Below are 16831 nucleotides of genomic sequence, written 5' to 3' on the forward strand. Positions count from 1 at the left end.
CAGGACATTCAACTTCTTCTCAAAGTCTTCTACCAAGATGGCCTTCGCTACCTTGACTTTGTAACAAGCCCAGTCAGTGGCAGGTGGATTCTCAGGTAGAGTGGCCAGTGTGGAGGTGAGGGCCTCATTCAGGATCTCAGGGAGTTAGCAATGGCCTTCTGGTTTTTGGGTCTGATCTCCCCAAAAGCTACCCAGGCAATGTCTTTCAAAGCCAGTTTTCACCCAACCATGTTGTGATCCGTCACCAACCCCAGTGGTCCACAGTTCATGGCAGCAAGTGACAGCTGATCCTTTTTTTCTTTTTTGGTTTTCTGACCAAACATTCCTTTTTTGCGTTGTTAGCTTGAGTTTAAAGTTTCTTTTTTCCGCCTTCTGATAGGTACTGAAATGTTGGTTACCAAATTTACTTATTTAATGCCTTCCACAAGCTAATTAAACCTTCTAACAACACACATAAGTTGGACCCTCTGGCCTGTGAAAAAGCTCACCCCATCTGGCTTGGTCAGGCATTTGCCTTGTTCAGCATTCATCACGTGAGAGCTGAGTCTCCAGGAAGAAGGCTGCTGGGCACAAAGGTGCACTTATGGGATTGCCTGGGCCCCTCCTACCACCATCACCTGCTCACGGTGATTGGTTCTGTGTAGGGGTTTTGGAGGTAAGGGGTTCAAGCTGCCTTAGCAGAATCATCCTTGGAGGTGGCCTGTGGGCTCTGAGAAAGGTTTTCTATGCACCAGGTTTGCTCACCTGGGAGGGCACGCAGGACAAAGAGGAAGGCAGAGCTCAGGAATGGAGAGAGCCAGGACTGAGTGAGATTCCTTAGTTCCTCGTTGCTGTGCCTCGGTGAACCCCTTCTGCACTCTAAGCTAGTGTGAATTGCCTTTCTGCCGCTTACAATCAAGAGCCTTGGCCAATATAGGTCAGTTTACTGCCTCCTCTGTACACAGAGCTAAACTGAGGCCAGAGGTGTTAAGACACTTGCAGCTCACACAAGTGGTAATTGGCAAAGCAGGTCTGCCTGTTTCAGAAGCTGCTGGAGTCACCTTACCCAGCACCTTATCACCGCCCACTTCTTTACTTGACTGACATCTGTTCTTATCTTCAAGGCTCAGAGCCAGTTCCAAGCAATCAGGCACCCCCATCCCCCAAGGTAAGTAGAAGACCTTCTTCTGTTTTCTCATTGATTTACTTCATAATCATACTTCTTTATCTTCTGTTTTCTAAACATAAAAGTAATGCATGCACATTGGAGAAGTCACAGGGAAACACACAGAGGAACTAAATTTACTCCTAACCTTGCCACCTGGAGGAAAGCAATGTTAAGGTGGTGTTCTACTTTCTCTCTGCATAAGAAACCGAAATGTTCTTCAAAGACATCTCCTTAACGAGTAGGTAAATTGGCCCAAATCTCCATTCCAGGGTTTGTATGAAGTCCAATGTCCTGCACTTGAATCCAATCTCTGTCCTATGCTATGTCCTATTCTGTGATCTTGGTCAGGGGATCTAAGCTCCTTGAGCTGTTTCTGATCTGTGCACTAGAGTTAATAATCCTCCTTCTAGCTTTGATAGGTTTACGGGAGAACTGAATAGAAAAACAATACTCTAGAACTAGAAAGTGTGGAGCAAATAACATAATGGTAGGTTTTATAAATTTGTTTCTTTTTTTCTCTAGTCACAAAAACATTTTATGAAAATTCCTATGTGGAATCCCAGTATATAAAATAAAGAGGATCTTCTTTTTATAATGCAGAGCCACCTTCAACCCCAAGTGTCCCTTGGTGTACACCACAAGGCACAGGGAACTCTAAAGAACCTGGTCTATTATTAGATAACTAGAGGCCCGGTGCACGGGATTTGTGCACTGGTTGGGGGCATGGCCTGTGGTGATAGACTGCTGTGGGAGCACTGCTCATCCCCGTCAGCCGAGCAGCTGTGGACCCATCCTCTGAGTGGCTGCTCCCTGGTCTGGCATCTTCCATGGAGCCGGAGCACTCGCCTCTCCAGGGGACCTGCTCAGGGCCCGGCCCAGGGACAATAGCACTGAGAGGTGACAGAGTAGGCCTCAGTCCTGTGGTGGCCATGAACCTGCCTCCCAGCCTCCGGGGTGAGGTCTGCGAGCCTGGCGCTGCATGGCCTGTGGGCATCTGGACAAGGCAGCAGGGAGCGAGGAGGAGGAGCCTGGGGCAAGAAGGTGATGATTGCAGCCTGGGTTCCTGCCCATTGGCCTGGGGTTTGCAGCGGGAGCAGCTGCTCATCCCAATCAGCTGAGCAGCTTTCCCACTGTGGTAGTGCACTGACCACCAGGGTGCAGCTCCTGTGTTGAGCGTCTGCCCCCTGGTAGTCAGTGCATGTCATAGTGACTGGTTGACAGGTCATTCTGGTCATTCCGCTGTTCGGTCACTGGGCTTTTATTATATAGGATTTTCATAGTGCTTTCATCTAAGAAACCCGTGGGAAATGGCTAAGGAAACTTGGGCTGGAAACAGAGTGGGGTAGGATGAGTAGCAAAGAAAACCTGAACACATCTCCCCTATGATTACTAAATTAATGAGAACTACCCAGCGCCTGTCCTTAGAAGATAGCCCTGAGGAGGCTGACGTTCTCATCCTGGAGTTTCTCTGGCCATTGCCGAGGGCCATCAAGTGCTTCTCACAATGCCCCTCTTTTCTCTAACTTCATGTCTGGATGTCAAGGAGTAAATGATTCAAGAAGAAGGGAGTGATCAACTCTGCCCAAAATGTCCAAGTAAATGCAGGACTAAACATGTCCATGCACTTTACCGCAGGAACTCCTATGGCAGAGTGATGGGAGAAGAGGTCACGTTAGGTGGAGCAGGTTGAGGAGCACATAGAACAAGTATAGAAAATTCTCCTCTACTCACACGTTGTTATTGTCCCATATGTTATATATTTACACTCATCTTTGAGATCACACTTCAACCATCCGTTACTTCTTCAGGGAGCTTTTCCTGACCAACCGACCTTCACTTTTGCACATTCTCAGAGCCCTGTTTCTCTTCCTATGAAGCCCTGATCAAAGGCCATGGACATATATTGATTTGTGTGATTATTTTATCTATGTCATTCTCTCTTACTGCCATGGAAGTTCCTCAAAAGTGGGTTCTGGGTCAGCTTTTGCTCACCATTGTATCCCAGAACGTAGTCCAAAGCTGGCACTTAGTAGGTACACAACTGATTTTACTGAAAGAGAAAATAATCAAATAAGCCCAGCCTGTGTGGCTCAGCAATTGAGCATTGACCCAGGAACCAAGAGGTCTCCAGTTTGATTCCCGGTCAGGGCACATGCCGAGGTTGCGAGCTTGATCCCCAATAGGGGATGTGCAGGAGGCAGCCAACCAATGATGTTCCTCTCTCATTGATGTTTCTATCTCTCTATCCCTCTCCCTTCCTCTCTCTCTCAAAAAATCAACAAAAACATATTTTTTAAAAAGAAGCAAATGAATGCATTAGCTGAACATTGCAGAAGTAGAAGCATTTTTTAATTCTAGAAAGAAGCTTGCTATAATGAAGAGTTCATAGACTTCAAACTTAGACACCCGAGTTCTGAATCCAGTACCTTGCTTTCCAGATACATGGGCTTTGGTAGAATTAGATCAGCTGATGTTTGGAGCCTCGGTATTCATGGCAATGTAATGGGACCATCTCCCATGTAGATGATACATCTACCTGTCTGAGTCTGATATGCATTTTGCTCCCATAGCCATTCTTCCTTGTCAAGAGCTGGCAATCAGACATGCAGAGCAAGTGACATATGTAAAATTTTCAACAGCCTTACTTTGGGAGACCAGAAACCAAAACAAATTGAGGGAGAGAAGAAGAGAGGGACGGAGAGAGAGACAGAGTACCTGGCATATAGTAGCTACTTAATAACTCTCACCTCCTGGCTGTGTTCTGTTTCATTTTTGGCCTTAGCGTGTTGTGGGCCCTGGCAGCTGCGTGAGGAGTGGTTTCCTAATTAGAGAAGATGTCTTGGTGGACGCTGTACCTGCTGATGCCGATGAGGGCTCAGTGTGTCTGAGCAGCGAGGTGGTGCTGAGAGGACTGGTCATCCTGCCTGGGGGCCTCACCTCCCCCTTCCTGATGCCGCTCCAGCTGGGCACCTGGCAAAGGAAAGCTAAGCCTCCCCACCCCCGTGCCCACACCTCTGTGATCGCATGCAGAGATGGGCTGCCTGCTGGAAGTCTGGAGTAATTCCTGTTTATTAATTTGTGCTCCTGTAATTAAACAGTCATATTAATTAGTTGAAGCTCAGAGTAATTATTTGTGTGATTTCTCAATTTGTTTTGGTTCTGTTTCCCCAAAGTGATACGTTTGCAAAATGCATACACAACATGGGTTTTGCGTGTGTGATTGTCAGCGCTTGACAGGCAGGATCGCTGGGGGAGCAAGTTTACCAGACGGCGCTGTGTTCTGGGTGGAGGTAATGCAGAGTGCCCTTTCTTTCTGATGCGTTTGCAGGAAGATCTGCAGCTCCCGTGCCCACGGCCAGCGGCTCCTGCGTCATTTTAGTGCTTGTGTGTTATTCTGTTGTGCACCTGGGAACATTGGCAGTTTTTGTTGGACAAGGTTTCGGCTTGTTTATCACAATGAACCGCCATTTTGTCTTCCTAGAATTGGGTTAGAACAGTGGTCGGCAAACTCATTAGTCAACAGAGCCAGATATCAACAATACATGATTGAAATTTCTTTTGAGAGCCAAATTTTGTAAACTTCTTCTAACGCCACTTCTTCAAAATAGACTCGCCCAGGCCGTGGTATTTTGTGGAAGAGCCACACTTAAGGGGCCAAAGAGCCGCATGTGGCTCGTGAGCCGCAGTTTGCCGACCACTGGGTTAGAATAGCGGATATAACCTACATAGCATGGAGGGAGAAGGGAGAGTTCTGCGGCTTGGTTTGGGGCTCTTCTTTTTGCCGAACGTTCCCTTGCACGGTTGATGGGGACCATTCCTTCCAAGGGTCTTTGCGGGCCATGTCTCAGCAGGTGCTGTCACTCAAGGTGAGGCAGGCTCTGGTCCTCATCTCTGAAACACTTATTACCCACCCCCTCCCCCAGAGAGATAAGGTCAAACTGATTAATGCATCAACATAGGACACCCCCAAACACACAAGAGCAGGCAGTCCATGGAGTATAGTGCTGTATTAATGATATTATTAACCAAGGATGCAGAAACAAGAAGCCACAAGGCAGGGGGTAGGAGAGGAAAGAGGGCAAGTGGGAGAAAAAGGTTGATGGGAAGAAGGAAGTGAGCGTTTGTGGTGTCCTCGGTATGTGCCGGATACTTTGCAGACTGATTATCTCTCCATCTACTCTGGCCCAGCAGCTTCGGCGTCTAGCCCTGTCCTCTAACCCCATTTGACAGACGTGTAAGCAGTGGCTCAGGGAGTAGTGAGTGACTCAGCAGGACTGTCCACGGAAGGTGTCACAGGCAGGATTCAAACACAACCTGTCTGATTCTAGAGCTCCTAGACCCTCCACTCTCCCACTAATTAGCACGTGCTCTGGGGAACATAAAAGAATTTATCAGCAATTCACAATTTGCTGACTATGCACTATATGCCAAGCTTTCTGCTATGGGGAGGCACAGTGCTCAGTGCACAGTGGAGAGAGCATGGATTTGGAGTCAGAATGAAGTAGTCAGAAATCTTGAAGATAATAGCAACAGTAGCTGCTTTTGTTGAGCTCTGACCATGTGCTAAGGCTTGTTAAAAACATGCTATATTCACTATTTCATTTGATCTTCATTGCTGCTGCCCAGGATGGCACCATTGTTTATGCCCATTTTATAGATGGAGAAACTGAGGCACAGAATGGGGAATGGAGAATCAGGAGGCATGGATGGGAGTTACTATTGTCATCCTGGGCCTAGCTGAAGAAGGCCTGGGGGAACTGGGGGTACCATGAGTGACTGGGGCTGGTGTCGCTGGGAGCCAGGCAGATGGAGCTCTAAAGTCTATGACAAGCTCTAGGCCCAGGTCCCCGGTGGCCCTGAGGGCTCCGTGTGAGGCTCAATCATGCTCTCAGGATAAAGGCCCATTCCTAGCAGGACCCAGGTGTGCTCAGGGCGTAAGTGAAGCCCAGACAGGAAGCACTGAGCTGAGGGTGGAAAAGAAAGGAAAGAGCATGGGCTTTCATATCAGGCAAAATGAGGTTCAGATCCTGCCCTCATCACTTACTCAGTGTGTGACTTGAGCAAGACTTAGCCTCCCTAATTTCTTCTTCTATAAAACATGGCCACAGCACTTGCCTTGCAGGGTTGTAATGAAGATTACACAAGACTGTACCTGAAAAGATGCCAGATCAATGCTTGGCACAAGATAGGCACTCCATAAATATTTGAGAAAGGATGAAAGGAAAGAAAGAATCCAAGGGAGGAAATCATGGAATGCTTCAAGGAGGAGATGGCATTTGAATTGAGCCTTAAAGATGGGTAGGGTGTATCTGGCTTTTGTGTGAACAAAGGTGCCATTTGGGGCCGGCATGACTTCTCAGGATACTCTGAGGCTCTAGGTCTCCATGAGGTGAGAAGCAGTGTGCCCCATGAGGTCTATGCCACGGTCGCTGATCTGGTTAATACTGATGGAGAACCTACTATGAGACAGACTCGGTGCCTAGTGTGTGCACATATTATTCCCTACCTTCTATGTGACTCAATTTTTAAAAAAAGATTTTTTTAAATGATCTTTACAGAGAGAGAAAGGAAGAGAGAGCGAGAGAAACATCAATGTGAGAGCAATACATTGATCAGCTGCCTCCTGCACGCTCCCTACTGGGGACGAGCCTGCAACCTAGGCATGTGCCCTGACTGGGAATCAAACCGCAACCTTTTGGTTCATAGAACGATGCTCCAACCAACTGAGCCACTCCAGCCAGGACTGTATGACTCAGTTTTATGGAGGTTGAATTACATGCCTAGGGTCATGCTGAGACTGAATGGCAAAAACGGTTTGGACTCCAACCCTTTCATGACGTCACCCGCCCTTCATCTTGCAGCTGAACTTGTAAAGCTGAGTCCCTGAGCTTGTTTCCAGTGCTGGAGCCATTGCCCTGCTCCCAGGAAAGAATGGGGTGACTGGCATATGGTGCTGAGCTTCTCCGTGTGGACATGCCCACCGCTTAGGGGGACAGCCCTCTTGACACGTCTGGTACAAACAGTTCGGATTCTAATCGTGGAAATAATTTGGGAGAGGGAGATGGAGGCTATTATTTATTTAGGCGGCTTTATCAACAGAGGCCCTCTCTGGCTTTAATAAATGAAATGTGTTGCCCAGAACGGGGATCACCGAGGCGTGCGATACTGTGTCTGCCCACGAAGGGCTTTGAATAATTTACATCCTGGAAAGATATTTTATGATGGGGCTTATAATCTTCTTATTGGTTCAAAATCAACATTTACAGCAGATGTCTTTGAATTGATGCAGCTGATACGCTTATCTCTTTATTATGTGGCGGGAATCCGGCCTGCTCAGGAGGCGGAGGCTGGGGGAAATTGATTCCTCTTTGGGCCTCAATATTTTATTCTCCAAAAACAGCCAATAAATAATAGAGGTCAGCTATTAATATTTCATTTTAATTAATATATTAGTAGAGGGAACTCTTTTCATGTGTTGGGGTCCAGGAAGGAGGCTTGGGGGTTTCGTGAAGGTGAACTACCTAGAGGCTCCGTTTCTGATTGTTTTTTTCAGTCTTTATTGTTGAAAGTATTACACATGTCCCCCCTTTTCCCCCATTGGCCCCCTCCAGCCCGCCCCAGGCCTTCACCACCCTGTTGTCGGTGACCATGGGTTATGCATGCATGCAGGTTCTTCGGTTGATCTCTGATTTGAACCCGCTTGCGAGAGGTACCTGCTATTGTCAATCTCGAGGCCCAGAAATCAGCAATCTGATGAGGCTGCGTCTTTTTCAACCGGGGCCTCTTCCTGGCGATTGCTCGAGCCTGGTCAGTTCAGACGAGGTCCCAGGTCCCAGGCAAAAGATGGAGAGAACATTCTGTTCTTACAGTTCTGAAATGCTTGGGGCGTACAGAGGAAAGGGCGTGGAAGGAAGTGAATTTTGGCCCCTAGAAGTCCCAGAGGCTGTCTGTCTGTCTGTCTGTCTGGGCACACATATCGCATGCTCCCAGGATGATGGGGGCTAGTACCATCCTAACAGCGGCAGCCTGGGGCAAGGGAAGGGACCCGGGCTTTAGAGTTTTGTGCCGATGCTCAAACATTGCTCTGCGATTCACTGGGGAAAGGAGCTGTTGCTCTGAGCCTCTGCTTTCTCATCTGCGGATGGGCATCGTCTCACAAGGCTGAGCTGAACTGAGCGTGGTCATTGACCCATAGGGCGGGGTGCCTTTCTAAGCCAAGGTTGCTTGGAATGTTCTAACTCAGAGGCCCCGATGCCCACGGGAGGCATAGCTCCACCAGGGAGCACCAGCATGGATTTTAGGAACTGGAAGCTGAAACATCTCATGGGCCTTTGGGGTCCTTTGTACAGCACACAGGCAAAAAAGGAGGTCACCGAGGCCCCCGGCCCCCAGGAGCCGTGGTGCTGCTGCTCCACAGATGGCGAGCGCGGAGGGTTATCCTTGCAACCCAGGGGCGCGTACTGGGCTCGATCTTAATCCTCCCTTTCCCAAGGTTCTGGCCAATGCCACTGTGGCAACCCCATCAAAACAAGACCACGGAGGACTCAGACTTCCAAGAAATGAGGCTCGGTTCGCCCTCAATAGAAAGAGCCCTCCCGGTAGAGGGGTGTGTGTGTGTGTGTGTGTGTGTGGAATGGGCAGTCGAAGAAGAAACTAGATTATGAACTGGCTGTGTCATCAGAGGACCCTGGTGAGAGGATGATCAAATCGACCTTATGTGTCCTCAGGTGTTGGGCACAAGAACTTTTCACCTGGACCAAAGTGGATGGCCTTGGTTTTTTTGTCTTGGGAGGCTGACCTCTACCCCCTTGAGCCTCCCTTGTGAGATCAGTGGCTGTTCAGGCTTGGGGTCCCCCTTCCCCTGCACTTATCTGGGTGCTCATTGTGAGGCCTGGCCCCTTGTGAGCGGCTCCTTAATTCAGAAGCGCACTGGGGTTTCGAGGTGAACAGTGTTCAGATTCATATGAGGGACCTGGGAACTTGAGTAACTTTAGGAATGGGTGCTACAGAATCGCACATAATCCCGCTGTCCCACGCAGGTGGACTGTGGGTCCCTTCGCTTATTCATTTAGCAGGTGTGGCTTCCATCTCTCTGTGCTGGACAGCAGGCAGGCTAGGAGGGCTGGGAGCAAAGACGCAAACAGGCGTGCGTGGCTGGGTGTGAGGAGGTGTCTGCTTCATGTAATTAAGGAGAATGGTCGCTGAGAGCTCTTTCTCCTCTTTCCAATAAAAAATAACACATTAGTCATGCCTTTGGAATCCTTCAACAGCCCGTTGGCTGGTTGGCTCAAGAGTGTGCACTGATTGGAGCGATGGAGACGATTCCTGGCTCATTTAGATAGAACGGCATCTTTGCTCCGTGAGAGTATCCCAAGTGGGAATTTGGGCAAAGCCAGAAATGGCCCGAGGGCCCAGTTCACGGCACAATGATCAGACACTGAAACACTGAAGCAAGAGAAACACCGATGTGCTCTCTCATTCGCTCACATGCTCATTGAGCCCTCATGCTGGGCCAGGTCCTGCTGTTCCTGGGGATTTAAAGATGGATAGGACATGGCTTTGAGGCGCTCCAATCAAGCTGGGGAGAACAAGATGGAATCAGGCCAGTGGAGTTCAATGTGAAACGGTCCCTTCACACGGTGGGAGATACCAGGTGCCACGGGGACAGTAGCCCGTGAGCTCCGTGGGGGCTCAGACAATGTCTCTTCCTCCCCCACCATGTCCTCACACTGTGCTGGGCTGCATAACACCACGAGGTGTTTATGGAATGGATGAGTGATGCAACGAATGAAAGATGCAGAAGAGGTGCCAGGGAGGCTCCTGCGAAGGGTAGACGTGTGAACTGAGTCTTGAAGTTCATGCCAAGTGGGCGAGGGGTGGGGGAGGGGTGATCAATCCAGAGAGAGGGCAGCAGAGGGAGGGTGGGGATGGCACATTGGACACAGATGGCACCGAGTCCCCGCTTTCGGTTTTAGGGTGCCACCCTGGGGCACAATCAGATCAGATCTGAAACTCACTCGAGGCTGTGAGCTTCCTGGGTGTTGATGCCCACTTCAGGGAGATGCTGTCTAATATCTACCACCCCCCTGGCATTTCTTACTGAAATAACAAGGACGGGGCCTAACCTGCTGTTTCGGAAGCACGGGCCTTTGGTGTGGGGAGAAGCGGCTGACAGGGTGGCTGGGGCTTACGTAGGCCCCTCACTCGTCTCTTTTCAGTAGCACGTGAGCAAGGCGTCCGATGCCTGTGTGTCTCGACTCAGCTACCCGGCCGGCGCTTTGCCTGGACTTCATCTTTCACTCACAAGGTAGTGTGACCATTCGCCGAACATCTCTCTGGGTCAGCTTCCTCAACTCCAAAGCGGAGCAAAACAATTCACCTGATTTTCCAGGAGAATCCTGTCTAAGAAGCACCCATGAATCCGGAGGGTGATCGCAGGCCTCCAGGAAGCTGCTGGCATCTCCACAGCACAAAATGGCTTTGAGATCTGTGTTTTGTTGTTGTTGCTAATCCTCACCTGAGGAAATATTTTCCATTGATTTCCAGAGAGTAGAAGGGAGGGAGAAAGAGGGGGGGGGGAGGGGAGAGAGAAAGAGAGAGAGAGAGAGAGAGAGAGGGAGGGAGAGGGAGGGAGAGGGAGAGAGGCATCGGTGTGAGAGACACATCGATTGGTTGCCTCCTGCACGTGTTAGGGTTTGAACCTGCAACCGAGGTATGTGCCCTTGACCGGGAATCGAACCCTCACCACTCTAACCACCGAGCAAGACCAGCCAGGGCTGAAGTCTGTTGTTTTATCTGAAAAATCACTTGGCTTGGTATTCCACCCCTGTAGAACTGCGTGCTTTATGTCTGCATATTTTATTTTATTTTTATTTTTTAAAATATATTTTATTGATATTTTACAGAGAGGCAGGGAGAGGGATAGAGAGCTAGAAACATCGATGAGAGAGAAACATCGTTCAGCTGCCTCCTGCACACCTCCTACTGGGGATATGCCCGCAACCAAGGTACATGCCCTTGACCGGAATCGAACCCGGGACCCTTCAGTCCGCAGGCCGACGCTCTATCCACTGAGCCAAACCGGTTTCAGCATGTCTGCATATTTTAAATCACTGACAGTGAGCAAGGCTGGGACTAAGTTGAGGAGAGTGAAGCACAGCTGACTTGGGCCCAAAATAAGGAGACACCAAAACCCCTCGGTCATCAAAATAAGTAACATGTGAATGCACTATTTTAAAAGCTCTGGTTGGCAAACCGGCCAGCCCTTTTTGTAAATAAAGTTTTATCCGAACCGGTTGTAGGATCAGGGGGAGGAAAGTGAGGCAGGGCTACGCCAGTGCGGGATTGGCTTCTATCTTTATTTAAAATGGTGAAGTTTTGTTTGTCATGCATCTTTGGGCATTAATTTTGATTTTTAAAAACAATGCATGAAAACATCATTTATCTTACTCCGTTTTCTGGTGCCCTCTTCACGTCTGTGCCTGCAGAGACTGCTCACTCCCCTCACCCTAGTCCCTGCCCTGCCCCTGTGTGTAAGAACCTTCTTCGCTTCCCTCCTGGCCCCCTCTCCGCCCCCCTCCCGCCCCCAAAATGTGGAGGCAGCAGGCTCTCCAGGAAGATGTGGCGTGTTATTCCTCTGGCTTCATGAAACCCTAGGGCACATTTCATATGCATCTGGACACCTTCACTGGAGAAACACCGAGAAGCGAGGGTTTCGGTACAAGGTGCACAGGGGCTCCCTGAAGGCAGTGGGCTGGCTGGTCTGCATCCCGTTACAAACCCACCTGTGGCTTTTGGGCAATCCCTCCAGCAGCCTGGTCCCCACTTCCCCAGCAGCAAAATGAGGGCACAGGGACAGGTGATGGTATGAAGGCTCAATATGCCTGTGGTCCCCCGAAGGCACCCCCTGTGGACAATGGGAATAGAGACTGTGGTGGGCACATCTCCATGGGCCCTGCCTGTGAGTCACAGACTGAGAGGAGGTCAGTGTGAAAAATCGCTGGTGTTTAAAACAGAAGTGCTGCAGTGATGCTCCTGGGTGTGAGCGAGGCAGGCAGGGCTTCCTGGTCTCCTAAAGCTCTTCAGAGAACACTAGAGGCTGGTTCACAAAATTTGTGCAGGGTAGGGTCCCTAGGTCTGGCCTCCCCGCCTCCCTGCCTCCTCCTTCCCTTGCTCCCTCAGCACCCCGTGGTCACCGCTGGTTGCCCGCCATGTTCCGCGCCACCCCCTGGTGGTCAGCGCACATCATAGTGAGCGATTGAATGCTCGCTCTCCCAGTCGAACTCCCATGCAGACAATTTGCGTATTAGCCTTTTATATATATAGATGGGCTGAGGGTCCTTTTCTCCAGTTGCAGGGATGTGCAGGCTGCATCTCAGCTTCAGAATGTGATTAGGTCATTCAGAGCATCAGAAGGGAGGTGTGGACAGCAGGTCCATCTGGCACAAAAGTCCACTTCCTCCTTCTCACCAGATTGGTAAATTACTGTCCTCTCTTCTGCTGGGCCCCATTTTCCATTTGGTCTTTCTGAGGCCTCCCCCCGCCCCCATCATCCTAGGGCTTCTGCCTAAGGCTCAGCAGGTAAGATTTGGACTCTTCATGAGTGGAGGGGTGGCCTTGGGTATGAAGGAGCCTGACACTGGGGACAAGGGGAGGGGAGACTGTGACTAAATTGTAGCAGGCAGGACCCCAAGATGAAAGCAGACCCCAGAGAGCCCTCTGAAGATGCTGAGGCTTCATGGGACATCCTGATTGGCTTAGGGAGGGAGGTGGGAGGAGCTGGGTGGCCCCTGCTGGGGTGAGCATACCCTGCAGTGCAGCGGAGGAGAAGGCTGGCAGGGAGGAATTGGGGCGGGGCCTAATAAAGCTCCCAACCCTGTGGTGAAGACTTTTTATTAGCTCGTGCATGAACAGATGCAGCAATGTTTGGCACAGGAGAACAGTGACATAGCCCTGGGGCCATGGCAGTGCCCGCAGTCCTGAGTGGAGGGAAGGGCTCTCACCCCTTCTCCCCACGCGGGGCCAGCAGCCAGGGGAGCGAGCATCTGGCCTCCACAGCCCTGGTGTTCCTTCCTCAGGAAATCGGGAAGGGGCCCAAACAGTCACAGTTCCAGCAAGCACCCAGGTGATGCGGAGGCTGCTCTGGCGACCGCGCTTTGAGGGCCGCTGGGATTTCCACCGCTCTCCTGCCTGCGGGTAAGAACCACCTGGGAAGTCTTTAAAACACCCCCAAGCTGGGCCCTAGACCAGCTGCGGTGCCAGACGTCAGCGTGTTTTCCGAGCTTCGCGGCCGATTCTCGGTGTCACTGCAAACACCCCAGTTGTCTGAGAAGCTCGGTCCTCAGAACCGACTCCCTGCAGCCCAGGCAGCAGCTCTCCAGCTCAGCTGAGCGTGGGAATTACCTGGGGAGCTTTAAAAATATTCTGTTCCTGGACTCCACCCCAGAGCGGTGAAGCAAAACTCCGAAGTTGGGCCTGCTGTCGCTATAGTGTGTGAGGTTCCCCAGAGGATTCTGAAGTGTAGCCAACCAGGATGGAGCCACTGGTCCAGGGAGGCGAAGTCTTGTAAAGAAAACATCACTCTGCTGGAGTCAGCCACGTATTTCAAACACCTGCCTCAGGGACGCTGGGCAGCGTTAGAGGGACGGGCTTGAGCTAGCTATCCACAACCTTGGGTTTTCGGTTCACCTCTGCCCTGTGGCTTCAGGCCAGTGCTCCAGCCTCTCTGGTCCCAGTGTCCTCTGGGGCCCTGTGTTGAGGTGGATCCCTGAGTGCCTTTCTCCCTCCTACATTAATGATTCTAAGGAGACCGATGGCACCAGGAGGAATCTCTGTCTCACTACAGGTGTTAAACTCAAGGGCTGGCCTAGCACCGCCAACAACCAAGGAGCAGGCCCAGGAATCCTGTCTCGCCCCTCTCGCCTGGTGGGAAGGAGCAGGGTCCGGCCAGTGCGGCTTTGCTTGGGGCTGTGGTTCTCAACGTCCCCATTCCCGGGGAACCTGCTAGAAATGCACACCCTGGAGCCCTCATCCCCCAGGTGCGGAGTCTCAAACAGGGCCCAGTCGGGTGGTTGTGACTCAGGCTTCGGTTTGAGAACCACTCAGTGTGACTTGCAGCTCCTTCCTGGCCCCCAATCCCAGTGGAGTGGGAGGGGCCAACATGCATCACAAGCTCCCCGTGTCCCACAGAACACCTAGCTTTCCAGTGTTCCTTGAAAGAAACAAGATGGAAGAGAGGTTGGTTGCGTGCGCTGGCGGCGTTCCCTGGCAATTTCTGCCTTGCACAAATCACGGACATTTTTCTCCCCTCGTTTTGGGATTGAATGTCCTTTGCTCAACACAGATACGAGGGAGCAGCCGCTGCTACGTTAGACGATGACTCAGATGGTGTTTTTCTCTGAACGCCTCAGTATTCAAGTTTACACTTGTGATTGTTCTGTGCTGCAGGCACAGTCACCTAATCAGGCAACAAGGGAGAAAAATTCCTTCGACGTGTGTGCTGTGCAGAGACAGGGTCAGAACATTCTGCGGGATCGTCTGTCCGCAGCTGGACCACGGCGCTGGCTGGCAGACGGGTGGGTTGAAAGGCTGTCGAGGAGAATGGCCACACGGTGTCAAAGCCGATAAAAGGCAAGGTCTAGGGCTGCCTACAAGGACGCCAGGGATGCTTTTGTGAACAGGAGACTCTAAGAAGTGAGGCGATGGTGAGCTGTGGGGGACAATGTCACCTTGATCCCCAATTTACTGCAGTCAAAAGAGCTAAGGATCTTCACAGCCTTCTCTGTCCACTTTCATTCGATCACCCAGAGAGGGGCCTGGGACAGCGGTGGCACGGTGTGACATTGACATGATAGATATGTGCTTCCACGAAAAGGAGCAGGCGCCTTTGAAGAGCCTGGAAATGGGAGAGGATTCGGATTCCCCTCCAGCTCTCCACACCCTCAGGAAGTGACAATAGGGTTTTGCCTTAGACTCTTAACAGCCGTCACCTCTGAAACCCCCAAACCGATGCTGCCTCCTGCACCGTCCCGGCATCTCCCTGCTCTGGGACAGACCCCAGAAGCCTTGGGTTTTGCATCCTGCCTCCGTGCCTGTTCACTCGCCAAGGTTTCTTTGAATTGGATCTTAAGATGATGGCACAAAACGCAAACATTGGGGAATGGCATTTTGCCGCCTGCTCTCTCGAATTGACGTCTGGCTGCTTTCTGCTTTCCCCCATCCCTCCTCCAATTTAGCTGTGGAAACATCTGCCTTTTTATCCACCGGTAGAGTCTCAGAAGGGTAGCAAACCTGTTGGATAAAATACCAGCATTATGAATTCCGATTTAATAAATGCGCATCCGAGAGATGATTCATGGCACGGATGATGGCATTCAATTGCTTTCTCACACCGTTCATGCTTCATTTCATTAAGAGCGTCAGTCAATGCCACCTGATTAATTACCACTGCGCTTGTCAGCTTTTGTTTAGTAAACACATGCACGGGGCCTGTCTGGGCTTGGCCCTGTAGAACTGTATTTTAAATGCAAATAAAAATGTTTAAAAATAGGTTTTTTTGAATTTCAGTAAAACGATATTGGAAATCATTAATTTCTTTGCTTAAAAAAATGCCATTGGGTACCTACAAGTGCCATTTGCAGGCTAAGGGTACACATTGCCCGCCATCAGGGAGCTGATGGTCTAGTGCAGGGGTGGGCAAACTTTTTGACTCGAGGGCTACAATGGGTTCTTAAACTGGACCGGAGGGCCGGAACAAAAGCATGGATGGAGTGTTTGTATGAACTAATATAAATTCAAAGTAAAGGAGCGGAGGGGAGAGCAAGAGAACCCTCCGCTCTTTCGGCTCCGCGGGCCGGATAGAACAGCCGAACGGGCCGGATCCAGCCCGCGGGCCGTAGTTTGCCCACGGCTGGTAGTGGCTGCCAACCCTCTAGGTCAGTGGTCGGCAAACTCATTAGTCAGCAGAGCCAAATATCAACAGTACAACGATTGAAATTTCTTTTGAGAGCCAAATTTTTAAAACTTAAACTTCTTCTAACGCCACTTCTTCAAAATAGACTCGCCCAGGCCGTGGTATTTTGTGGAAGAGCCACACTCAAGTGGCCAAAAAGCCGCATGTGGCTCGCGAGCCGCAGTTTGCCGACCACGGCTCTATGTAAATGATTTCGGTCTGAGTCATTCCAAGTCCTGATTGTTTGGGGCCTACGACTTGGGGTCCAGGATCCAATCCACCATCATGAACTGCGCATGCCACCTTACTCTCCTCCAGTCTGGAATCATTCTTCAGGCTCCCTAGTGACTTGACATTTCTAAATAGGACAGGACTTTTCTTCCGTAGGATGTTCCTCAGCCTGGGTCTGGACAAGGTTTCCTCGTGATCAGAAGTTAGCTGTCCAGCCCAGCTGGTGTGGCTCAGCGGTTGAGCGTCGACCAGGAACCAAGAGGTCACCGGCTTGATTGCTGGTCAGGCCACATTCTCAGGTTGCAGGCTGGGTCCCCAGTGGGGGACGTGCACGAGGCAGCCGATCGATGGCATTCCTTTCTCATCAATGTTTCTATCTCTCTCTCCCTCTCCATTCCCGTCTCTCTAAAAATTGATAGAAACATTAAAAAGAAATTAGTGTCCATTTTTTGGGAGAAATACCATAGAAAAGATGCCATGCTTTTCTCAGCGGACCTCATCAT

This window comes from Plecotus auritus, assembly GCF_963455305.1.
Source record: "Plecotus auritus genome assembly, chromosome: 10".
In the NCBI taxonomy this organism is placed as follows: Eukaryota; Metazoa; Chordata; class Mammalia; order Chiroptera; family Vespertilionidae; genus Plecotus; species Plecotus auritus.